Source organism: Podarcis gaigeae (assembly GCF_964106915.1).
Source record: "Podarcis gaigeae genome assembly, chromosome: 13".
NCBI classification, from domain to species: Eukaryota; Metazoa; Chordata; class Lepidosauria; order Squamata; family Lacertidae; genus Podarcis; species Podarcis gaigeae.
The window spans coordinates 32,667,981-32,694,320 of record NC_139689.1 but is presented as its reverse complement, the minus strand read 5'-3'; the positions used below and the strand labels follow the sequence as shown (position 1 = coordinate 32,694,320).

At 47.9% G+C, this 26,340-nt stretch overlaps 1 protein-coding gene across 6 annotated transcripts in view; it reads right to left on the bottom strand.

The window, feature by feature from the left end:
- Window positions 1–25,431, bottom strand: part of SRCIN1 (SRC kinase signaling inhibitor 1) — a 330,260-nt gene extending 304,829 nt beyond the window's left edge. For 2 of the 6 annotated variants that reach the window (XM_083708601.1, XM_083708616.1), the window contains exons 1-3: window positions 24,768–25,431; window positions 23,877–23,971; window positions 14,778–14,889 (exon numbers count right to left, since the gene is read on the bottom strand). The gene's annotated coding sequence lies outside the window, so the exon portion shown is untranslated. Of the gene's footprint in view, window positions 1–14,777; window positions 14,890–23,876; window positions 23,972–24,506; window positions 24,621–24,767 lie in introns of those variants that run through there. The other 4 variants (XM_083708612.1, XM_083708619.1, XM_083708606.1 and 1 more) reach the window with 4 other exon arrangements.
- Window positions 25,432–26,340: the final 909 nt, after the last annotated feature.

Genomic DNA, 26,340 nt, shown 5'->3' with positions numbered 1-26,340 from the left:
ACGACCAAGGATTTGTATATGCTGCAATTACATGACCACATCAAATAAGTGTGGCAGTGCCCTTAAGGGAAACATGGAGTGTCCTCTTTAAAAAACAAACACCAATATTCTAGTCCTTAAAGTCTGCAAACGCAGGAATGAAAGTATGTACACAATGCATAGTTTATTTTATTTTATTTTAGGTATGATTCCATTGAACCAGAGCCTAACTAGACATTACAGTCAGACGCTTTCGTTTAAAGACAGCCATATCCAAATCACATATGGAGTGGATGGAGTGGGGTGGCATACCTGATTATTTTTCAAAGCAAAATAAATACAGCGGTATCTCGGTTTTCAAACTTCTTCATTGATGAACATTTCAGTTTTCGAACGCCGTAAACATGGAAGTAAATGCTTCAGTTTTCAAACACGCCTTGGAAGTCAAACATGCCACGCAGCTTCTGCTGAGTGCAAGACCCTGAGGCCTAGCTGTCGGCTAATGAGTTTTCGGTTTTCAAATGTTTCAGAACTCGAACGGTCTTCCGGAACCGATTACGTTTGAAAACCAAGGTACCACTGTATGTAGGTAAGGGGTGCTAAGTAAAAATTTCAACAGTCCAATGTGAACTTGAGTGCCCTTTACATCTCTGTGTTCTTCCAGTTGAGTAGTAAAAGCAAAATACATTACACAACACACACACACACACACACACACACACACATAGATACACATTGTGTACTGCTGGGTGGAGGAGGCAAAGCTCAAACATGGCCAGTGAGTTAGGGGGTGCAGTCAACAGTCTGGGGTCCTGGAGAGAAGTGGGATCAATGAAAGGGTAGTGAGCTTCACCTGGGGGTGGGGGGTGGGGGAGAAGGGTCACAGAGGCTTCAGACACAACTCCTAGAAAAGGGATCCTGGTAGGGTGTCTAATGAAGGCCAGCCAGCTACAAGGCTTGCAGGACCATGGACAGATCACTGGAAAGGAACAACGAAGTCCTAACTCCAGCCTCTCTACACAGGTTCTGAATACCTAACACAGCTCCCAAACACTCTCTGCTCAGCATCTCCAAGTTGCGTTGGGAAAGGCACCCGTATTGTGTCAAACATTGGGTCTGATCCATTTGGGCAAATAGGGCACTGCCAGCCCACAGCCAAAAATCATCCTTCAACCACCTACCCTCTCACATACAGGCATCTCCCCACTTAACACACTGCACCATGAAATAGTTCAATAAATCAATTTAAACTGCAAAAAAGGGGCAAGAATGCCCCCCAAAGAGCAGGAGAGTTGCAAAAATGGTACAAAAGAGCAGGAAGACAGCTAGCAATCCCATGAGTCTTTGCGTTGACCTTAGAGACCTGTGGAGAGTTGGCACTTGAGAAAGCACTTTGGGGTACCCATCTGAAGCACAGCCAGGCACTTTGGGGTACTGGTCTACCCCCCTTTTTGTTGCTTGTACACTGTCCTCCAGTGATGAGGAAGATTGAGAACCACCATTCATGCCAGTCTGTTAAGTGCTGCTGGGGTTTTTTAAGGGTTTTTCAAGGGTTGCCAGAGGTTTAAAGGGTGTTGGCTGAACAGCACTGCCAATCACAAAACATTACTAGGGAGAGCAGTTCCCATTTTAAGAAGACGACGGCGAAGAAGCTACTCTCACTTATAGATAGGAAAGGGTTAAGCAGGGTTAGAGGACTCCCTGCTTTTCCATTTATCCTTTTGTGCCCTTCAGTTCCCTGATCAGTAGCACTAGCCAATGAGAGGAGTCCCTCAGGGCCCATTAAGTAACTTAGGGGATGTGCTACGGTTCTGAAGAGCTGCCTGCCAATCAAGTGCATTGTGCCTTCCATTTCAATCATCTTGACCTATCAGGTACATTTTCATTCTGTGGGTGTTGGGGTGGGGTGTTTCTTCTGGGCCTGCAGAAGTTTTTCCTCTCTCTTCCAGGACTGAGACCAAGCAGTAGCCAGCAAGGCTTTCAGTAAATGGAGAAACTTCTCAGTAAATGGTTTTTTTTTTGTTTTTGTTTTTTTGTTATTCTGATATGAAGGCAGAAGGCAGGGAAATACTCTGAGTTAAGTCCCGATAGTCCACACCGTCCCAAAGGCAACGTTAAGAGAGCAGTCAGACAGCCCAATGGACAAATACAGGTGCAGGTCCAATTCAATGAGAAAGGTTCAAAGTCAAACCATAAGGCCAAGTTCCCACCTCAGAAGATGATCCAGGGCTGGAATCCTAAGTTCAGTTTAGAAATCGCAGTCTATTGGAGTTCCTGAAGCAGCCAAGCCGTGGTCCACCTACAGCGAAAGTTGATCAGAAACAGTGTGTCTGCCTGACTTCTCTTTTATTCCTCCCAATATTAATGATAAAACCTGACCTTGCTCCAGCTGGGTAGCTGTGTCTCCGCTCCACTTAACAAAGCACGTTGTCAGGGGTTCAGAAGGAGAGACACAGGAGGGGGAGCAAATGGAGAGTGAGGAGGAGGAGTACGAGGGGGGCGCAGGCAGTGACAGTGGCCAGAGTTATTCCACAAGCCTCTCTAGCGAATCGGAGGACTCACAGAAGGGAGCGCCGGTGGCCAGAGCAAGGGAGATTCCAAGGGAGAAACCTCAAGAGGGAGGGGCCAGCGGGGAGTCCCTGAACAGCAGCTGGAGATCAGGGCCAGCGTCTCCACCAGAGCGCAGTGGGGAGGGGGAGTCCCAGGAGTCGGGACCAGTGTCCTCACCACCAGAGGGAGGAGAGGAGTCAGGTTTGGCAACACCCACATCGGGAAGCGGGGAAACGGTCAGAAGGAAAGTCACCGGCTGGGCGCGCGCGCCAAGTTCAAATGTACAGGAGCGCGGCACAGCGGGGAGCCCGGGAAGGGAGCCAGGTCCTAAAGCCCGCCGGAGGGAGGGGCAAGACTCAGGAGGCTCCGCGTCAGAGGAGTCCAGGAAGGAGGGAACCCCAGAGGGCAGAAGGACCCAACGCAGGAAAGAGCAGCGCAAGAGGTGGAGCCGGGCTAGAATCTTAAACTGGTGTGGGTGGAGCAGTGAGTCAGAGGGGACTTAGCCGGTCTAGCGTTAAGACGTGGGCCTGCGCGCCCAGAGCTTGGAAATGGAAACTAAACTTCAATAAAGACTTTTGTATATAATATCCACTGGGCGTTGGTCCTCTGTGAGCTGGGACCTAGCGGCAGTCCTGACAGTAAGTCCCCTCTCCGTTTTCACCAATTTTGCAACCTCGTGGAGTGCGGGAAAGCAGCGAGGGGTGAAGATTGGTGCTTCGCGAGCTCACGAAAAACAGGGAAATGACTACCGAAGAGAGGATAGCGAGTTTGCAAAACGCAGTGACGCAGTTGACTGCAGAAATTGCGGCTTCCAGAAAGAAAGAACAGGAAGCAGCTGCTGCCTGCCAGGATCTGCGAACCAGGTTAGAAGTGCTAAGTACACAGAGGCTACCCGCCACCAGACCAGAAGGGATTGGGCTGGGAAACAGAGGAGGGAGCCTGGTATCTCACTTCAATGGGGACCTGCAGGAGTATCCTAACTTCAGAGCAGATGTGATTTATGCATTGCAGCTGCTTGACAAAGACTTTAAAAATGAGGAAGAGAGAGTGGGATTTATTATTTCGCATTTACGGGGGGAGGCAAAATCGTGGCTGCGCAATCTATGGAGAGACAAGGATCCAGCCCTCCAAAATGCGACTGCCTTCATTAAAGTGATGGATGCGTGTTTTTTATCTGAGATTGATGTGGATATCGCTAGGAGGGAGATTCACGGACTAAGACAAGGTAAAGCCACTGTGAGGCAATATCATTCACGTTTTTTCGGATTGGTGAATGTACTAGCCTGGGAGAAAGAATCGCCTGCCGTCAGAGACCTGTTCTGGGAGGGGTTGAGCGGAGCTGTGAAAGACGAGATCGCAAGGGGGGGAAGACCCCAAACCACCAAGGAAGTGGTGGAACGGGCTCTCTCCATTGGGGTTCGGTTGGAAGGACGCCCTTGGGGCAGGGAGGAAGGGCATTTGGGACGCACGCCAACGAGAGGACTGCCTCCCTTCCCCAAGGAGGCGGCGCGCGCTCGATCCATGCCTCCGCTGGGAGGGGGAGAGGAGCCGATGGAGATAGGTGGTGCTAAGGCTCACTCCACAGTCGGAGCCCTAACTCCGGGAGCAGTCAAGATGAAGCCTCCTAGAGGAACCAGGAAGTGCTACATCTGCGACAGTGCTCAGCATATGGCAAAAGAGTGTCCCCAGCGGTTTCACAAGCATACTGCAGCCGCAGCGACAGTAACAGACGCAATTCAGCAGAGGGAGTCGCAGCAGGAAAACTCCACTGTCTGGCTGGAGATGGCGTCTCTGGGGACCAGCCAGACAAGTCAGTGAAGCAATCCCCAGGGATCTTACAGCCCACCGACCCCCTCCCACCCAAACCAGTAGTGCAGCTCACCGCATCCCTTCAGCTCCCCAATGGGCTACTTGTGGAAATTCCCATCACCATCGACTCGGGGAGCAATGCAGATTTTATAGACATGCAGTTCCTCCAGCAACATGGCATAGCCCTTCTGCCAGCGGCGGTACCTCTGAAAGTCGTCACAGTGGACGGCAGGGAGCTACTGGGAGGGCAAGTGCTACAGCAGACGCCGCCAATGGTGATGCGCATTGGAAACCACCGTGAGGTCATCAGCTTCAACGTCACCCGCCTGTCAGACACGCCCATAGTGTTGGGAATGAGTTGGCTGGATAGGCACAGCCCGGCATTAGCTTGGTACCAGCGGCAACTGACCTTCGGCTCCTCTTACTGTGCAGAACACTGCATCCTGGCGGACTTGGAAGATGAGGGGCACGAGGATGGACCACAGCTGAACTTGGGCATGTTGCAAGCGGTGCCTAACAAATACAAGGAGTTTTTGGAGGTCTTCTGCGAGAAAGAGGCGGATAAGCTGCCACCCCACAGACCCTACGACTGCAAGATCGACCTCCTGCCCGGGGCGACGCTCCCGACGGGGAAACTGTACTCCATGTCTGAGGATGAATTGCAAGAGCTCAGGGAGTTCATAGATCACAACCTGAAGCGGGGATTCATCCGGGAGTCCAAGGCGGCAGGAGGCAGTCCAGTGTTCTTTGTAAAGAAGCGGGACACGCCCCAAAAGAGGCTGGTCGTTGATTTCCGCTTCTTGAACCTCAAGACCAAGCCCTCAGCCTTCCCTATGCCCAAGATCGATGACCTGCTGGTGACGGTGAGGAAGGGTCGCATCTTTACCAAGTTGGATCTGCGCGGAGCGTACAATCTCATTCGCGTACGGGAAGGCGACGAGTGGAAAACAACCATGTTTACGCCGCTGGGCACTTATGAATACAGAGTTATGCCTTTTGGATTAAAAAATGGTTCCCACTGCTTTCAAGCCTTCATGCATCATGTCTTGGCGGGTCTCCTCTACAAGAAGTGCGTCTGCTTCCTGGATGACATCCTAATCTTCTCGGAATCGCCGGAGGCTCACGAGAGAGATGTTAGGGAAGTTCTGCAGAGGCTGCGGGAGCACAGGCTGTACGCCAAGCTGGAGAAGTGCCAGTTCGACAAGACGGAGGTGGATTTCTTGGGCTACAAACTGTCCGACAAGGGACTGGCTATGGACGGTGCCAAGGTACGTGCAGTACTGGATTGGAAGAGCCCACGCAATAGGAAGGAAGTACAGAGGTTTGTCGGTTTTGCCAACTTTTATCGCAAGTTCATCAAGGGTTTCGCCATGCAGACAGCGGCCATCACCGACACCCTCAGTTCCAAGAAGAAGAGGTTCATCTGGACGGAGCAGGCAGAGCAGTCCTTTCAGAAGCTCAAGCAGCTCTTCGCTTCCGAAGAGAACCTACTGCACGTAAATCCCAGCAGGCCCATGAGAGTGGAGACGGACGCCTCAGACAGGGCCGTGGGAGCCGTTCTGTTGCAGCAAGACCACCAGGGGGACTGGAAGCCGTGCGCTTTCTACTCCAGAAAACTCAGCAAAGCGGAGCAGAACTACACCATTTGGGACAGGGAGTTGCTGGCCATACATGCAGCCTTCAAGGCGTGGCGGCACTTCCTCGTCGGAGCCAAGCACACGGTGCAGGTCCGCACAGACCATAAGAACTTGGAGTACTGGCGCACGGCGAGGTTCCTGAACCAGCGACACATCCGCTGGGCGGAGTTCTTTGCAGATTTCGACTTCAGAATTGAGTACATCCCAGGAAACAGCAACGTCTTGGCGGACGCGCTGTCCAGAAAACCGCAGTATCTGGAGGCAGAGGCACCGGCGGCGGCCAAGCACATTTTCACACCACAGGCGTGGGCATGCGCGTCAGCCACGGTGGACCTGGACGCGGTGCGCCGCGCGCTGCAAACGGACTCGTTCGCCCGAGCCAAGATGGAGGAGGTGTGCAGTGGCAAGGCGAGGGGCGACGAATTCCAAGTGCGCGACGGCCTGCTCCTACGCAAGGGAGTCCTCTACGTACCAGGAGACAGCCTCCGCGCGAAGGTCCTGCAACAGCTGCACGACGCGCCCAGCGCGGGGCACTTCGGCAAGGAGAAGACGGTGGACTTAGTAGCCAGAGACTTTTGGTGGCCTAAGATGCGGGGGGATGTCGCGGACTATGTCAATAGGTGCGACACCTGCCAAAGGGCTAAGCCTGTGCACCAGCCGCCGGCGGGCCTGTTGGAACCGCTACAGACACCGTTCGTACCATGGGAGAGGGTGGCCCTGGACTTTGTCACAGATCTACCCAGCTCAAGGGGCAAGACGGCAGTGCTCGTGGTAGTGGACCTGTTCACCAAGATGGCCCACTTCATTCCGTGCGCGAAGGTGGCCACGGCCGAGCAGACCGCTAAGATGTTCATAGACCACGTGTTCAAGGTGCACGGCCTACCACGGTCTATTTTGTCCGACCGGGGGCGCCAGTTCATCTCCAACTTCTGGCAAAAGCTGATGGGATTCCTGAACGTCAAGGTCAGCCTGGCGTCGGCGAGACACCCGCAAACTAACGGGCAGGCGGAAAGGGTCAACGCCATCATGCAGCAGTACCTGAGATGCTACGCGAACCAGCAGCCATCGACCTGGGTGGACTATCTACCGTTGGCCGAGTTTGCCTACAACAACACGAAGCACGGGTCCACGGGGGTGACCCCATTTTTCGCCAACTACGGGAGGCATCCCAGAACCTTCCCGGGTCTGGACACAGTGCGGGAGGGGGAGCCACAGGGAGCAGAGGAAGTGGCAGCGGAGTTGCAGGAGATCCACGAGCAGCTCAGGAGGCAGTTAGAGTTGGCAAAACAGGCTTACAAAGTGCAGGCAGATCGACACAGGAGGGTTGGGGAGGACATCCAGGTGGGAGACTGGGTCTGGTTGGCAGCACAAGCAGTTCCAGCCAGATCGTTAGCCAAGAAGAAACTAGGGCACAAGCAGCTAGGGCCTTACCAAGTAGAGGCGCAGATCAACCCAGTGGCCTTCCGGTTGACACTCCCGGAGGGTTCCAGAATGCACCCGGTCTTTCATAGATCAGTGCTCACGCCCTACAGAGAGCCCCACAGGTTTCAAGCACCGGGGAAGGCGCCAGACCCGCTCAGAGAAGCGCCCAAAAAAGGGGGGTCGCCGAAAGGGGAGCCACTTAATGAAGCCACTGAGATTTTAGACTCAAGGTGGGGGGAGGACGGGATTGAATATCTTCTCGCCACAGAGGACACCCCGGCCAGCGCCAACAGGTGGGTGCCGGATTACGCAGTGGAAGAGCAGTTGCTCAAGGAAGAATTCCACACACTTTTCCCGCACAAGCCTATGCCGGCGGGCTTTTTCGAGGATTGTTTGTTCACACCCACACTCTCGGCCAGCACTTTCCGGGGTTTCTCGTCAGCTGAGGACTCGGCTCCGGGAGGCAGCTCTCCGGAGGGATCACTTTCAGGTTTTGGCACGGGGGGATCTTATTGGTGGGAGGACCAACCCGAAGTGGGCTGGCGCAGAGACATGCCGAAGGGGCCCTGGGAGGTGGACCCCCATCAAGCAACAGGGGGAGGAGGGCTCTTGGGTGATTTGGGGTCGAGCGCAGATTTCGAGCACACCGCGCAGGAGATGGAAGCGGAGGAGGTCGTCGCCGACGAGCCCATGGGGGACTTCCCGGACTTATCTCGATGGTTGCAAGCCTCAGGGGACGAGCTGTATCCTGGACTCACCCCTACAACAATGGAGCACCCGGAACCCGCACCGGAAGAGGGGGAGGGGGGAAGGGGGGGCTTCGAGGGGGGGATGGATGTCAGGGGTTCAGAAGGAGAGACACAGGAGGGGGAGCAAATGGAGAGTGAGGAGGAGGAGTACGAGGGGGGCGCAGGCAGTGACAGTGGCCAGAGTTATTCCACAAGCCTCTCTAGCGAATCGGAGGACTCACAGAAGGGAGCGCCGGTGGCCAGAGCAAGGGAGATTCCAAGGGAGAAACCTCAAGAGGGAGGGGCCAGCGGGGAGTCCCTGAACAGCGCCTGGAGATCAGGGCCAGCGTCTCCACCAGAGCGCAGTGGGGAGGGGGAGTCCCAGGAGTCGGGACCAGTGTCCTCACCACCAGAGGGAGGAGAGGAGTCAGGTTTGGCAACACCCACATCGGGAAGCGGGGAAACGGTCAGAAGGAAAGTCACCGGCTGGGCGCGCGCGCCAAGTTCAAATGTACAGGAGCGCGGCACAGCGGGGAGCCCGGGAAGGGAGCCAGGTCCTAAAGCCCGCCGGAGGGAGGGGCAAGACTCAGGAGGCTCCGCGTCAGAGGAGTCCAGGAAGGAGGGAACCCCAGAGGGCAGAAGGACCCAACGCAGGAAAGAGCAGCGCAAGAGGTGGAGCCGGGCTAGAATCTTAAACTGGTGTGGGTGGAGCAGTGAGTCAGAGGGGACTTAGCCGGTCTAGCGTTAAGACGTGGGCCTGCGCGCCCAGAGCTTGGAAATGGAAACTAAACTTCAATAAAGACTTTTGTATATAATATCCACTGGGCGTTGGTCCTCTGTGAGCTGGGACCTAGCGGCAGTCCTGACACACGTGATCTTCACCTGCGCTTAATCAAGCTTGGTGGCCACAAACCTCCTACAGGACAAGTCCCAGGATCTTCACCTGAGCGATGAGTAAGCTGGGCTGTGGTCTCTTGCCTGCCTCAGGCTCTTCCCATTATTCCTGACACCTCAAGAGTCCATGCTGTTTGTGGAGATGGGGGGCACCTCTGGTTCTGGTGATGTGTCTGCCTTCCCAGGTTTCTGTGAACTGTCAGGTGCCCCTTCGACATCTACTGGTGTCCCTTAGAGTACAGTACCTTCTAAATCACCAACCTCCCGTTCCCCATCTTCAGCTTGCCCTGGTGTGTCGCAATCGTGGCTACACCCCTTGCCAGGATCCTCTTCCCCTTCCTCGGTGTCTTGATAGTTCATGACAGTGTGTGAGAAGGGGGAATATTCTAGACTTACTTCTCCTTTCACTTTTAATTCTTGTTTATTTACTTCAATGAATAAAGCTATCAATGGCTACTACCTCTGATGCTATGTTCTGCCTCCACCGCTGGGGGCAGTATACTTCTGAATACCAGTTGCTGGAAACCATAGATGGGGAGAGTGCTGTGACTCTGTCAGATCCTGTCTGTATGCTTCCCATAGCCATCTGTTGGCTACAAGAGAATGCTTGTTTCAAGCCTAATTTCAGTGGGGTGGGACCCCGTGGGCACATGTGTGTCTGTGGGTGGCACAGTGGTACCTTCTAATCTAACTGCTGAACTACATTGACACTACAAGGCTTTCACTTTAAAAGCAGTGGGAAAGTTGGAAGTGGTACCTTTCCTCCAGGTTTTAAGGTTCTGGAAAACTTTTAATTGGTAGTTTTTTCTTTGGTTCCTTCACTAGCAAAATAATAGATGAACCGAGCGACCCTGTTGGGAAAGGTCAGTAGTAAAGCGAAATAATTATCATCTCTGTTCTTCAACAGGGATGTCTCCAAGGCCTTCTCAAATCAGGGATGTGCCTCCTACTTGCCCAATTAGTCAGATTCTCAATGGCCTCACAATCATTCCCTTGCCTCTACATAGGATGTTTCCTCGCCTAAATTATTAGAACCAGTCGTGTTCATCAGGCCTCACAAAAATGACTCTGGTTTCTGGTTTCTTCTCACATACCAGAGGATGAACTTGGCACTTCTTGAAGATGTTGCATAACCTTTTCAACCAAGGACAGAATGGGGAATAGGAGAGAAACCAGGGTTGTAGTGCCTTCATGCTGCTGTTAACTTGGGACGTCCAACACCATCAGACTTGACATGAATTTGCTATCATGCGCATCTCGTGGAGAGCTGGACTCAAAGCACATATCGTCAAAACGCCCTCCAAAACTTGGAGATGGCCTTGTTGTAATAATTATACCAACAAAAGAAGAGGCAAGCATTTCACCTGAAGCATTTAAACTGGTCCTGATGATATTCATTTTGAAACAATCCAACCATGACTGGGGAGGGATTGTCTCCTAGGGTTCATAGAATCAGAATACAAGGACTACTAAGAAGTCCTCCTTACATATTAAAAGATGTCATGATTTTCTGCACAGCTTCGCATCCCTAACTAATATTACAATTCCCTAACAAATGGTATGATACTCAAACAAATAAAATGACTCCCTAACTTCTCCAATCTCTCTTCAACTTGCTATCTAACACTCACTAACTCCCAGCCTTTTTGAGGATTTGAGGATATGTAAGAAGTCCTCCCTACATATTAAAAGATGTCATGATTTTCTGCACAGCTTCACATCCCTCCACCAAAGAATGCTGGGAACTGTAGCTGTGAGGGGTAAACCATGATTCCCAGCATTCTTTGGTGGAGGGAGCGATGTTCTTTAAGTGTATGGTATGTGCACAGCCTTTACGTACAACTCTGAAGATGCTACTAAAAAGGGATAGACTAGGAGAAAGAGTAGGTTTGATAGAAGCAGATGTGTTCATTAAATTCTGAATCTGAGTATGAATAAAGCAGGGAGATGGAGGTTGATCTTAGAGCAAAAGGGGCATGCAGATGGGGGGGAAGTGAACTTTCCCCATGCCTGCTGCTTGTTCCCTTGTATAACCTCCCACCCTGAAGTGCTTTTCTCCCAGCTGAGCCCGTGTCCTATGTCAAAGCTTAGCTAAGAAACCACTTGAAGGAGAAGGTAAAAACTGTGTGCCTAAAAATGAAACATCTCTCGATTTCCTTGTTTTCCATGTGACCTGTGACTGACCTGGGTTTAAATATAAAACTGTTAACGTTCAGCTTGGATCAGTGGAATTAATTGCTTTCATTCAGTCAAGCACCAAAAAAAAAACCACCCTCACCATAGCTGTTTGCAGTAGCAAACAAGTGTGTGTGTGTGTGCGCGCGCACACACACACACACACACACACACACACACACACACACCTCCAGCAAGACAAGGCATTGCTCTACTGGTGCTATGTCAGCCCTTGGGGGACATGCTGCATTAAATATAAATTATGGCTGGTGCACTTTGGAGTGGGGGGTGGGATGGGGACAAGGCTGTTATTTTATTTTGTATTATACAAAAAGACCATTAATGCTCTTTCTTTCTTTCTCTGCAGCGAGAGGAGAGAGGCTAGAGAGCAGCATTTCTTCAACCCCACGTGTGTTTGCTAGAAAAAGATCATGGCTGATTAACCAATCTAGCGGGTACCATCTGGTGCTACGGTTTTGCTGAGTGTCTCAATTCCTTCTGCCTGTGCTGCTGGGAGCGCTGTTGAATAATCAGCCAGCCACCTGCCCCTCTGTGGTTTTATTTCCTATAAATGCATATTTCATCTCTGTCACTGGCTTCAAACTTAATAATAAGTACAATTCTATTATTATTATTATTATTATTGTTGTTGTTGTTGTTGTTGTTATTATTATTACATTGTGAAATTTGGGCTTTTGTTTTAGGAAGGCATTCATGTGCTTGGTTTCCCCCTCCTTTTTAAAACAAAAACTTTACTCTTTTGCATTTGGGGGTATGTCTTATATGGAAATTGGCAAGAATGTGTGTGCTTGTACATAAAGTTGATAACTGCCTATTCTTCAGGCAGAGGGCAGTGGCTGTCTCAGCTGGTAGACTTTAGCCATTCAAAAACAGAAAATTGTCACAGGAATTTCCAAGTGCCACTACAAGACTGCTTCTGATCCATCTGCTTTTCAACATTTAGATCTGTCTAAGGAAGCCAGGTGACACGTGGAATGGCTATCTGTTGGGATATCTCAACAAGTTAAACTGTTTTAATTGTAAGTTCATCTTCTTAACGAGCTCTAAAAGTGGGACTAGGCATTTCCAAGAGAAAATTGTCAACACCAAACTAACCAGAATTCTTTGCAAAATCCATGAAGGTTAAACCCTCTCTTGGATATGTTTTGCTTTCACTTGGGGTCTGATCACCATGCCGGAGGCAGGAATTCCCCTCTTCGAAATCAGATTTGCTAGGGACCCTGACAGCATAAATGTGTTTGCCTTCATATGTAGCTCTACTGGTCACTGACCGTAATAAAACGACTTGAGTAATATGTAGCTTGACTTACTTGCAAAAGTCAACCAAAGCTGTTAATTTTGAATGCAAGTTCTGCAGCACATGTGATCTCTACCCATGGGCACCCTGTGTTACGGATTGTATTGGTCAGCCAAGTTGGGTGTTGGTCAGGCTGGGGATAACGGGAATTCTGGTCCAGAACATTTGGAGGGCACCAGGTTAGGGGAGGCTGTTGCTAGTCAACAGAGGAAAGGTCTCTTATTAGGACAATGTTCTTGCCTTTTGGACAGGGAGATGACTGAGATTCTATGTTCTTGTATCCCCAGCAATACAGAATCAGTGCTTCTGAAAAAGACATGGGCAGGGGAGGCCTAGCTGTGCAATGATGGTTGGTTGTTTCTGACTCAAACAACTGCTCCGAAAAAAAGCATCTTCTCTAGTAAAAGGTAAAGGTAAAGGTACCCCTGCCCGTACGGGCCAGTCTTGACAGACTCTGGGGTTGTGCGCTCATCTCACTTAAGAGGCCAGGGGCCAGCGCTGTCCGGAGACACTTCCGGGTCACGTGGCCAGCGTGACATCGCTGCTCTGGCGAGCCAGAGCCGCACACGGAAACGCCGTTTACCTTCCCGCTGGTAAGCGGTCCCTATTTATCTACTTGCACCCGGAGGTGCTTTCGAACTGCTAGGTTGGCAGGCGCTGGGACCGAGCAGCGGGAGCGCACCCCGCCGCAGGGATTCGAACCGCCGACCTTTCGATCGGCAAGTCCTAGAGGCTGAGGCTTTAACCCACAGTGCCACCTGCATCTTTGCAGCAAATGCCTTGTTAGCCATTTCATTTGGCAATGACCCATATGCACTGCCTTGAACTCCTCAGAAGAATGGTGGCTAAATAAGTAAATAAGCTTGAGGCCCAGCTCAGCCAATGTCTAGCCCCAGAATCTGCACCAGCATGTTCCTTCTCTTGTGGACCATGCTGTCTGACATTGAGTCTCATACAAGAGCACCATGGTGTCCTTTCTTGTCCGACAACATCTATTTTAGTTTGAGGCCCGAGGAAGCCTTGCACCTTTGCTTCCCACCCCCCAAAAAATATTCCGCACAAATGTCAGAGATTTAAGCAGCATGTAGAGCAAGGGGACCTTTCAGGCCAAACACTGCAGGCAGCGATTTCCTGTTGCCTGACTTAACTAGAAACGGTTCACACACTCAGCAGTGGGTCACTGAGTGATGACATTTCAAACGCCATATACATGCACGTGCAAATCAACTCCAAATCTCATGTGGAAAGAGGTCAAGTCATCTTTCTATTAATGAATCATCCAGAGACAACAGGGAGGTCCCTCTCTGAGAAGTGTTTATTCTCTCCCTCTGAAGGCAGAAAAGTATGGTCTCTAAAGGGACAGAGGCATGGGTTCATTACCAGGAACCAGGTCGCCTTGGGCATTGAAGAGCGGGCAAAGGCCCGCCCCATTTCTCCCAGCCTCGTGTTTTCAGTAACGAAACAGGCGGAAAGGAAAGCAAAGACCTAGCTGTCACTGAATACACCACAATGCAGTCAAAGCACATGGCTTATCCCCCCCCCCCTTTCCAAAAATCCCAGGAACTGTAGTTTGCCCCTCACCAAGTTGAAATTCTCAGCACCCTTAACAAACTACAGTTCTCAGCATAGGTTAAAACTAAAACCATTATACAATTTTTTAGGACATCAGTAAGTACAATAGAGCAGCCATAAAGCACTAGAACAGCAAATAGAAAAAGATGAGAAATACTATAACCATTTAAAAACATTTAACTGCAGCAATTAAAATTATTCCAGTTATTCCCCTTTTGATGGCCACAGGCTCCTCTTTCATATAGAGAGGGATGAGCTGCTGTGCAGGCTGGGATTGTTTAAGATCAAACGTTTTTTATTCCAGCTTAATCATTCTTAAATGAGCACCTCTACAAGGACTGTTTGCATTCCATTCATCTACCATCTCTCTCTCTCTCTCTCTCTCTCTCTCACACACACACACACACACACACAGCTTCCACTTGCTGACGCAGAATTCAGCCTTCTGATAATTTCAGCTTTTTTATTTTAAAAAGGTGATTCTAGCCCTCATGACTGAAAAGATACATAGGCAGTATGTGCTGAATTTTCAGAAGCCAGACAAAGCAGGACTTGAAATAAGCAGAGGGTGGGGCTTGAGTGTTCTGCATGGCTTTTATCCCACGCAACTCTATAGCTATCAGAATCAGGACAAAATGTGCAATTAGCATTTATGCAATTATCCTTAATATCCTTAATATCCAAAGTTCCTACCTGTTTCAGATATTCAGGTAGGCTTTCTTAGCAGATCATGCGCAGAGTTCAATCAAGATGCCAAACTTTGTTGTTATTGCCATTCAGTTAGAATTCTAACCTGTCTGACTACCTAGGAATATGAAAAAAAGTGGGTAAGAATATTTCATCTCCAACATAAAATTATCAGCAGGTTTTTGTTCATCAATAGTTTTTCTCCACAGGCACGTACTTCCACGTGTGGTGGGAATGTCCCAAAAACCAACTATACTGGACAACAATCATACAAGAAATATGCAATATAACTAAGTATTAGAAGACACCCCAGAACTGGCCCTACTAAACAGCTTCCAAGAGAATAATGCCCACTCACATCATAAACAGCTCATAACCCACCTACTCTCAGCAGCCACAAACATCATACCCAGACACTGGAAAGACCTGTCAGGAGTAAGCATGGACCAATGGTATCTAATAGTATGGGAAACAGCCTTATTAGAAAAACTAACCAACAAACTGAAACTGACACGGGGACAAATTGAAGAAGACGCCTTCACCCCTGTATGGCTCCCCTTTATTCACATACACAGCCCAATACGACAACATCAAGAATCCGCCAACAGCATACGAATCAGTATCTGATTCAAACACACACACACACACACACACACACACACCTCACTCACACACAAAAACAAAGTTCACCACAGCCAATCACAAACAAACAATCACACCCTAGGCCAGGCTTCCTCAAACTTGGCCCTCCATATGTTTTTGGCCTACAACTCCCATTATCCCTAGCTAGCAGGACCAGTGATCAGGGATGATGGGAACTGTAGTCTCAAAACATCTGGAGGGCCGAGTTTGAGGAAGCCTGCCCTAGGCCAATCCCAACCTCTCTCACCACCAAAGGAATACAAGCAAATAGTAAAGAGAACTCGTACAAGCGACACCGACACAAAACCCCACACATACATTAAGTAGAAAAGAAACATTGCTACCCAACCCCAACTCCACTCACCATGGCCCCCTCCACCTCTTTCCCCCTATTCAACCTAATGTAACACTGATGTCTCAATTTTATTTCTTAGAGTTAAGAATAAGACTGGGATAAACTGTGTTTGCTGAGCCTGTATTTTATACAGTCTGTATATGATGCTTGCTAGTTAATGTGTGGTGTGTTATGCCTAATAAAGGATTTTGAATTGAACTAATGTCTCAACAAATGAAAGTGATCTGTAGATGATTGTAACTTGAAAAAAGAGACATTGCACATACTTTTGTAAACCAAGAAATCTTTAATAAAAATGTTTTTAAAAAAGATTTTCTCCAGTGCACAAATACTGACTTGTCTTTGTAATAAACTGCTGTTTCTTAGAAACAAATGAGATGATAGTAGGAGTGTTGAAAGATTTTTGAGCAAAGGTTAAGGAAAAAGTCAAACCTGAACATGGTGTATTCAGAACCACCTCGATTAGTACTTCAATCGCTCACTCAATTTCAATTTTTTTACACTTTCAGTCATATATTGCCGCTTAGTGGACAGCATTGGTACTGCCAACTTGTCGTATGGACATTTTGAAAAGGGAAAATTACAAAGAAAACTAATTTAAATCATGGCTGTGAAAGGCCTGCAGACATGTGTAGCTATTCCATTGGTGTTAGAGAGTGCGAAATTCTCCATCAGAACTAACTAAATGTATCAGTATATAAACATCCTCCTTTGTGTGCAATGAAAAACCAGCTGGGTTTCCGTTCTGTCCGATGAAGTCTCCTGCGCCCGCTGAAAGCTAGCTATGCTAATAACAGAAGTAGGAGGGCTACTAAGTCACTGTCAAAAAAAGAGTGGAGATTTGCAGAATATTTGCATATGCTAATTTATATGTCCATGTGCAAACACAGAAATGAATGATGTAATTTAAATATAAATACATCTTACCATAGTGGGGAAGACTGATTAGGTGAGCTGTGTTGTGCAGGGACCAACTTGCCAAAAAGCCATAGAATTGTAGAGTTGGAAGGGATAGCAAGGGTCATCTAGTCCAACCCTGTGCAACTGGGGGGGGGGGGGTGTCTGTAGAACAAGACACAGCCACCATATCAACAGAAGTCACTTCAAACAACAACAAAACATTTGTTTATGTTGCACAAGTGAAAGTATATCCTTATTTGGACCTACTAGTGTTGAAAAACTGCCAGCATAATTCCTCTCCAAAAATGGGGGGAATTACTTTGCATTGTGAGGCTGATACATATCACTCTGCCCATGAAATTAATTAACACCAATGTATTAGATTCAGGTGATAGATTAAAAAAAGGTAAAAAGATAAAGGACCCCTGGAAGGTTACGCCCAGTCAAAGGCAACTATGGGGTTGCGGCGCTCATCTTGCTATCAGGCCGAGGGAGCTGGCGCTTGTCCACAGACAGCTTTCTGGGTCATATGGCCAGCAGGACTAAACTGCTTCTGGCACAACAGAACACCTTAATGGAAACCAGAGTGCACGGAAATGCCATTTACCTTCCCGGCACAGTGGTACCAATTTATCTATTTGCACTGGCGTGCTTTCAAACTGCTAGGTTGGCAGGAACTGGGACAGAGAAAAGGGAGCTCATCCCATCGCGGGGATTTGAACCGCCGACCTTCTAATCAGCAAGCCCAAGAGGCTCAGTGGTTTAGACCACAGCGCCCCGCATGTCCCTTTTGCAGCCATAGTACCACATAAATAATCACAATATGGGCCAAGGCATTGCTTCTTTTCCCCAACATCTGGTATTGGAGACACACTGCTGATACTGGAGGCAGTATATAGATATCCTGACTGGCAGCCATGGATGACTTTATCCTCTGTGAATTCATCCAATCCCCCTCTTTAAAAAATAATAATAATGTCTTAAGTTGGTGACAAGCCCGAGAGGCTCAGTGGTTTAGACCACAGCACCACCCACATCAGATGATAGGACTCCCCTATCAGCTCTCCTTTCCATGCTGGGGCAGCGATCTTCCCTGCCCCTACTCCACAGTATATCTATATCTGCCCCCACTAGATACCCATGCAGTAGCAAAATATTTAATTAGGGTATACATACAAACTGGCTTGCACCCACAGGTAAGTGGCTAATGCCTGAACTTTATTAAGGATGATGGTCGCACTGTTCAGGCCTATTGTCACAGTTACAGTTTGATGCAGGGTTGAGATGGGGGTGGTGCAGAGCCAAGTCCCAGAAAATTCCAGCTCTCTCCCCCCCCCCCCAACTGCCCCATCACCTGTCCGGGATCTGGCTGCTCTTAGTGGTACTTTGTCCCCCTTGGCCCTTGCTGATTCTTAGTGTGCGATGGTCCCTCGGTGTGCCTCGCTTCCGTCACCTCTGCTGCACTTTAAGCCAGCACAGGTTGTTCCATCCTTCTCTGCACTTCGATGTCCTACGTCACCACCTTGGTTTTCACAATACGCCTCCTCACGCCTCTCCTGGAGAGTTGTGCCAAAGCTTGGGGCTTGCCTCTCTTCTCCTTAAATAGGTCACTGCTATTAAGGCAGGTTCCAATCTGAGTCAGCTTCAGGTGCAGGGATCACATGCTCTGTGCTTCCAGCCCTATCTTAGCCTGACTGGGCACAGCTGTGTTTCCTCAGGCATTCCCCACCTGGGTTTAGCAGTTATTCTCTCCAGGGTTGCTGATGTCATGGGCTAGTTGGATGCAGAGGAATGGTGAGAGGAACCACCAAGGAAAGAAGGTTCAGAGCCCCAGGGGTGATGGCAGGACAGTGGTGAGTGGTCAAAGGGAGAAGACTAGGAGGAGGAGATGTCAGAAGCTGAAGAGGTAATAGGGCTCAGTGAGTAGGAGAGTCTGTGGCAGAGAGAAGTTCAGAATCAGAGGCAGAAGCTGAAGCTGGCGAGTGGGAAGGGAGATGCCAAGAGGCATGGGTCAGGCTGGTGAAGAGTCGCGCGCATCTCCCTCTCCTGCTGCAATAAGCTCCCCTCCCTGCTCGTCTCCCAGAACCAGAAGAGGGCTGAAGCGGGCAAAGGAGAGATTGGTGACTTGCAGATGCAGTCTCTGATTTGCTTTGAGAAAAACTCTGGAGAGCAGGGGACTTAAGACAGCTGTGGGGAGGTGAGGACTCACCAACTATTTCATAGAGGCAAGACCTACTGGAGATGAGTAGCTGTGCTCGTTAGGCCTGACACTCCTGTGCAGATCGTGTTCTTGCCAGTAAAGAGTTAACTCCAACTTACACAGTGTGATTCACTGCTGGCTTGCGCCTGAACCTATTTTCATGTAGACCAGACGGGTCTTGATTCCTAGGACTCAAACTCCCTCTGAACATATATATGCAAACTGCTTTCTACTCACCACTCTGGTAACAGCAAGCACCTCACTTCCCACCACCAACTCTGGTGGGTCCTGAGGCCAATCTTCAACATTAGAAAACATGGTTTCCAGTCAGTCTTAAGCTATGGCATGACCTTTTTAAACAACAACAACAACAATGTACTGTGGTGGTTCAGCTATTTTGTTTGATATATGTCCCTCGAAAATCCCTGCTTGCAAAATTTGCCAGAAGAGATCAGTTGAGGCGGAGGGGAATCTTTCTCTGCATCCAAAACCATTTGAACCAGCAAAATCCTGCTAACGTTGAAGTGCAGTGCTTAATCTTATGCCTTCCTTGGTCGTGAAATGCCCCAGACTAAATGAGTACATTAAGTTTCCATGTATAAAATCTTTATAAAGGCTTCAGTAAAGAGAGATGGGTGTTTTATCAGACAGTTAATCAATTGTTATAGGTCGTTGCAGAGTCCAATGGGTAAATTGGTTGTCTTAACTAATGTTTGTAAGCCTTTATCACGCTGGTGCAAGGAAAAAGAGGGAGAAAGAGAGATCAGGTGTGCAGCATTCTTAGGAGGTCTATAAAATCTTTTTCCTGCCAATGTAAATTGTTTGGTTCATTTTGGGTCTAGAATAACAGCATTTAAGTTAGCCCTTTACGGTTCTCACCTCTTATTTATCTCAGTTCATTCAGAAATTTTAAAATTTCATCTTACCTTTCCCCCACCCCCCAAATAAATGTTGGTACCTGATTGCCAGACTGGGCTTGTTTGAGTTGGGTCCATACATCAATAGCACACCCCCCCCCCCACTTTAAGTCCCTAATCTGGCCTTATTTGAGTGAAGATGGGGGCAGTAGCAGCAGGGCTCCAAAGAACATGCAAACTAGGGGACGGCCCCTGGCTCATTAGCAAAACACATGCTTTGCATGTAGAATGTCCCAGGTTCATTCCCTTGACCTCCCTAATTAAAAGTGGTAACAGGTGATGAGAAAAGCCACCAGCTGAGATCCTGGAAAGCTGTTGCCAGACTGTGCTACTCCAGAGATAAAAGAAGGGTTTCGAGACTTGGCAGCAGAAACTGCATTGCAGGGGGTTGGACTAGATGACCCTTGAGGTTCCTACGAGCTCTGTAGTTCTCCAATTCTTTGTTCCTGGGGTGTGAGGTTGAGCCTTGCCAAGCATCTCTCCCTTCTCATCACAGCCCACCAAGATGGGCATCTAGTGTTCTCTGCTCTAAAGGCAGTTTGCTTTCTGACCTATGACCTGGGTTCCCCTCCTGTGGTGTGGTGGTACATGTTGGAAGTCTGGGAGTTCATCATGACAGCCCCCTGTCCTGCCCAAGTCACATCCCTAAAGTGTCCATAGCCAGACTCCAAAAGGAAAATTGAAACATAGATGAGTTGGCAGAGGGTAGTGCAGTGATATGGCATGTTAGACTTGGCTGGGGAAACATGAGTTCACATCCCTGATCAGACAGGAAGCTATCTGGGTGACCCTGGGCCATTCATTTTGTGAGCCCAGCCTACCTAGCAAAAGGAACATGTGCAAGCTACCTGCCTTGCCCTGCCCCTCAAGCTTACATCACAGGTAAAAAAAACACTCCAGCAAATTACATTGCTGCGAGCACAATTCAAAGTGTTGGTGCTGACCTTTAAAGCCCTAAATGGCCTCGGTCCTGTATACCTGAAGGAGCTTCTCCACCCCCATCGTTCAGCCCGGACACTGAGATCCAGCACTGAGGGCCTTCTGGCGGTTCCCTCATTGTGAGAAGTGAGGTTACAGGGAAACAGGCAGAGGGCCTTCTTGGTAGTGGCGCCTGCCCTGTGGAACGCCCTCCCATCAGATGTCAAGGAAATAAGCAGCTATCCTATTTTTAAAAGACATCTGAAGACAGCCCTGTTTAGGGAATTTTTAAATATTTAATGCTGTATTGTTTTTAACACTCAATTGGGAGCCGCCCAGCTCTCAATTGGGAGCTGCTGGGGAAACAGCCAGATGGACGGGATATAAATAATTTATTATTATTATTACTACTACAGGACCGCCTCTCCCGGTATGCCCCACGGAGAGCCTCAAGGTCCATAAATAGCAACACCCTAGTGGTCCTGGGCGCTAAGGAAGTTAGATTGGCTTCAAGCAGAGCCAGGGCCTTTTCAACACTGGCTCCGGCCTGGTGGAACGCTCTGCCTCATGAGACCAGGGCCCTGCAGGATCTGATTTCTTTCCGCAGGGCCTGTAAGACAGAGTTGTTCCACCTGGCCTTTGGCTTGGAGCCAATTTGATTCCCTCCCCCTCTTTCTTTTTTCTTTTCCTTTCTCCTCCTGCGATGAGGCTACATTTTAATATTTTAATGTTTCAATATTTTAATGTTGTATTTTAATTTTGTTTTTAAGTTGTATTCATTCAACTTGTTCTTATTATTGCTTGTTAGCCTTGGCTGGGGAGGGCGGGATATAAATAAAAATTATTATTATTATTATTATTATTATTACTACTACTACTACTACTACTACTACTACACTCTTGCTGTGCTCCTCCACACTGCTGCTTTATTCTGCCCTCCTCCAGAGAGTTGAACACATCAGCCTTCTCATACTTTCCATATCTGCACCAGCCACACTGGTCTTGTATATACCAAGTCAGGTGTGTGGCCAGACAGGGTCAATTCCAGAAAGAAGTTCTCAGCATGTTGAAACTATGTGGCTGGAGACATTTCTGGATTCACAAGTTAGACAACCAGCCTACCGTGATGTGGATGAAACACCGTTAGTTTAGTTCTGGGGTCCCCAACAAAGCATTCATTGGCATCATGAAACCTCAGACACCTCCTGGCACACTCTAAGGCCCCTTGCCCACCCCTATTTTTTATTTTATATGAGCTTTTTAGGAGCATAAGGAGTTGCTTTATACTAAGTTAGCATGTTGATCCCTCTAGCTTAGTATTAGTCTACACTGACCAGCAGCTGCTCCCCAGGGTTTCAGGAAGGGAGTCTTTCCCAGTCCTTACTGGAGATTGAAGCTGGGACCTTCTACATGCTAAGCCAATGCTGTATCACTGAGCTGCAGCCATTCTTGTGGCTTATTGTTTCTTTGGTAGGGAGGGTGCCTGTTTTTTGAGAGGTTTGGTCTGCTCACTCCCTCTGTCCTTTATTTGCTTCAGGACTTGGTGTTTTGACTGTTTCGGAGGAAGGTTCTGAGCATCGTCAGATTTTCTTCTGTGAAAATGGTATTTTGGGGCGCCTGTGACAGTTCCTTAGATTTCCAAGTGTGCTCCCAGGTACGAAACAAGTTGAAGACCCCTGATGTAGTTACCGGTACGTAGTCTGATAGCCCACTCCGTCTAAAAGCTCAGGTTGAGTTACCAGCACATAACATCCCATACACACAGCAAAAATTTAAGATTTAAAATCCCATTGCATATGGCCTAAGTACTTCAATGCTTAGTCAGGTGGGGAATTCATTTTGGTTTAAGAAGGTATTCCCTGAATTGTTACACAGCCAATTTATGGAATACTAATTGTACATTATAGTAATCCTTCTAGGGTTTGTTAACTTTTGTAGTTTATCATATTTTACTTTACTGCACAACCCTTTCATAGATTCTGGCTTTGATGCACTTTATAAATCTGTAAAATAACAAATAAATACTGAATTTTTAATACTCTTATGAGAGTTGTGTCATTTTGAAAGGCCTTTCCAATAAACAGTGTAATGCTATGCCTACCTAATCAGAAGTAAATATGCAGACATACCAGTATAGTACAGGCTGGTTTTATAGAGCACTTATACCTTTAAGTCCATAAGTGATTAAATCATGAAGAACATCTAATACCGCCAACTCTATAAAATTAGGATATAGACTTCTAATAAATAAAATATTTACAGACCCCCATGGCTTTCCATCCAACCCTCATAGTCTCTAAACCCAGAAAGAGGAGAAACTCAAAGGCTCTCTCCGCAAAAGCTCAGGATAAAATATCACCTTCTTTCTTTTCCTGGTTGCAATTGAGGCTGGTGATCACAAGATGGCACTAAACTGCCCAAATACAAAGTTCTGGGTTGGATTTTGCAGGGTTTCTAAGAGACAAACTTTTTTTGTCTCTTCTGAAATCTTAATTTGAACCAGAACTTACTAGGGCTCAAGCTTTAAACCTGCCTTCATTGTCCCGGATTTTCTCTTACCTGCATGGGTTTTTCCTTGAATGTGAGTGTGCCTCTGAGCGCTGGCACAGTACCTTCAGAGATACTGCCATGCATCTGAGATTAGGGCGCAATATCAGACAGTATGGTTTCCAGGCAGGTTTGAGCCCCTTGTCTTTTTTAAAAATGTAAATGAATCCTCTGTCAGTTATATATATGAATTACTGCTGCCAAATGGTAAAGAATAAATATTTTCTGGCAGATTCCCACTCAGGGCTTATCCACAAATTTTCCTCCACTCTTTCCAGGCACAGACACTCATTAAAGTTCTGTGTCTGAGCGCCCCCCCCCCTTTAAATTATAAGCCCTTCGCTGGTGTAAGAGTCTGCTAGAGATGATTTTCCAACCTTAATGTTGTGGACATGGAGCAATGGATGGCTCTCTCTGTCATGTCCTGCTAATGCACTTTCCAGGGGCATCGGGTTGGCCTGTGTCACAGATAACACAGGATTTGAACTTTGTGCCAATTTCTTTTTTCCAAAAAAAAAAAAAAAAGATAAATGAAATAATTCATTTAACTTTGAAAACTGATTTCTAAGGTTGCAATCCTAACCCCATTTAGGTGGCCCCAACTAATTCAACAGGACTTACAGTACTTCTGAGCAGACATGGTTGGATTTCTTTGTAAGCGTGAGTCTTTTTCTTGTTCCTTTTTCCTTTTCCTTAGGCCCAGGTCGAGTCACACAAAAATCTAACAATTAAAATAAGTGTAAGGTAGAAATTAAAATCACAAAAACTTACGAGAAACAGCCAATACCAGAATAACAAAACAGCAGAACAACAGAATTGAAGTGCACAGCAACTAAGCGTGTAGCCTTTCTAGGCCCTTTAACCATGTTAGAGAAAATTAAAAGTGCAATTGAAAAGTGCTTGAGGCTTTGAGGCCTGGTTGGGGGGGGAATTCACAAACAGTTTTTAGGGTAACCTAATTGACTGTCCCCCTTCAAGCGAAGGGAAGATAATCCCTCGACCAAAGGCCTTCCTGAAGGATATTGATCAATTGTGCAAAAGCACACAAGTCAGTGAAGGTGCAAGGAGGGTCTCCCCTGCTGATTTTAAAACCCTAAGCACGATCATTGCACGTGGAGGCCTTCCTTCAGATTCTGTGTTTGTAAAAGCCTGCAGGCTGGGGCTGTCTTATTTTTGATTTCATGTAAGGTACTCAGGGACCCTTTTCAGCTAGAAAAGTAGGATACAAATCCTCAAAATAAGTAATCAGCATATACATCAAGAGGTGAAATGCTGGATGCAGGAATCCCTTTGCTGGGGCTCCACGAAGATCTCTTCAGAAAATGGGAGTTTCCTTTACTCTCAATAAAAGGCCCTTTTACTCTCTTCCCAGTTTCAGTTGGGTACAGGCAGTAGGCCACAACCAGTTAGGCTTAAGAACTAGGACTGTCTTTATGGTACCTGGTGAAACAAAGGAAAACTTTTAATACTTTAAAACCCAAATTTTATCCTGGTTTCCTCTCCTGCTGTCAACTTACCCACAGAGGGAGCCAAGCTTCTCAGGAAATGGACAGAAGAGTCTCATCCTGAATTCAGTTAATAGCCTCTCCTTAAGCTCATAAGATGGGTTTTGAGGTGAAAGGACCTTTTAATTATACTCAAATTTGTACTCTGTGGATGTTCAGAAGTTAACTTGAAACAGCTGCAGGCTGACTGCTGTGAAACCAATCAGCTACTAAGATCTACCTGTTGGTATGCAGATCCATCCAGCTTTCTGTTATGCATAAGAGGCTTTCTGGAAGATTGAGTGTGATTTAGGGAATGGGGGAGGCAGCATTTTCCACTGAAAAGGATTTTTAAGAAAAGAAGGAGGTGTCTGCATATATTGTTAGGGAGATTTGGGAAGGTGGGGTCAGGAAGATGTAGGTTTGGAGGAAAATCTTAGCTCAGTGGCAGATCTTTGGGCATCTACCAGTAAGACTAGGAAAGTGGGCTGTCTGGAGCCCAAGACAGTTGCTGCCAGTCAGTGTCATATACAGTGGTACCTCGCGTTAAGTACTTAATTCATTCCGGAGGTCCGTTCTTAACCTGAAACTGTTCTTAACCTGAAGCACCACTTTAGCTAATGGGGCCTCCTGCTGCCGCCACGCCGCCGGAGCATGATTTCTGTTCTCATCCTGAAGCAAAGTTCTTAACCTGAAGCACTATTTCTGGGTTAGCGGAGTCTGTCACCTGAAGCGTATGGAACCTGAAGCGTATGGAACCTGAGGTACTACTGTATAGAGAGAGGGGCCAATTATCTGACTTGGTCTATGCAAAATCCAGTGTCCCTAGGCCAAAGGATAGCACTACCTGTGCTACCATGCTTGCTTATGAAGGGGAAACCAGAACATCTACACTTTTCTCCCAGCAGATTGCTTGCAACTTTAGGGGATAGTGGTCAAGGGAAGGGCTGGATGACCAGCCCCTCAATAGCTCTGCACCCCAGTTAAAAGTTTCCCCCAGTGAGAGCCAGCATGGCGTAGTGTTTGGGTTAGGACCTGGGAGGCTGCAGTTCAAATCCCCTCTCAGCCAGAAAGCTCACTGGGTGATCTTGTGCCAGCCACTATCTCTCAGCCTAACCTACCTCACAAGGGTGTTGTGAGAGTTAAACGGAGAACCCTGTATGCTACCACGAGCTCCTTGAGGAAAATGGGAATAGAAATGTAATTGTGAAATACGATAAAATAAAGATATTTTATCACTGATCTCTCCTGTGTCACATCTATTGGTCAAGGATGGGGAACCTGTCACCCTCTAGGTATCATGGGATCCAGTCGTCACCAGCTCCAGCCGGTATAGATTAATGGGAGCCACCAGTTCCGCATCCTAGCTTAATAGTCAGAACGAACTAGCGTGATCTGTATGGGCCATTGAACCAGGGACACTGCCAGCTCCTGGCTTCCTGAGGCAGCCACCAGAGCACAGCTCCCAGAAAGACCCCTCTGCTGATACTTGGCCTTATAATAACAAAACCCTTAAACTAAAATAATTAAAAAAGAAAACCCACCTCAGCACTCCAAACAGTACTGGGTGGCTGTGTCTAACAAGCATAATTTCCCACAGTGCCCC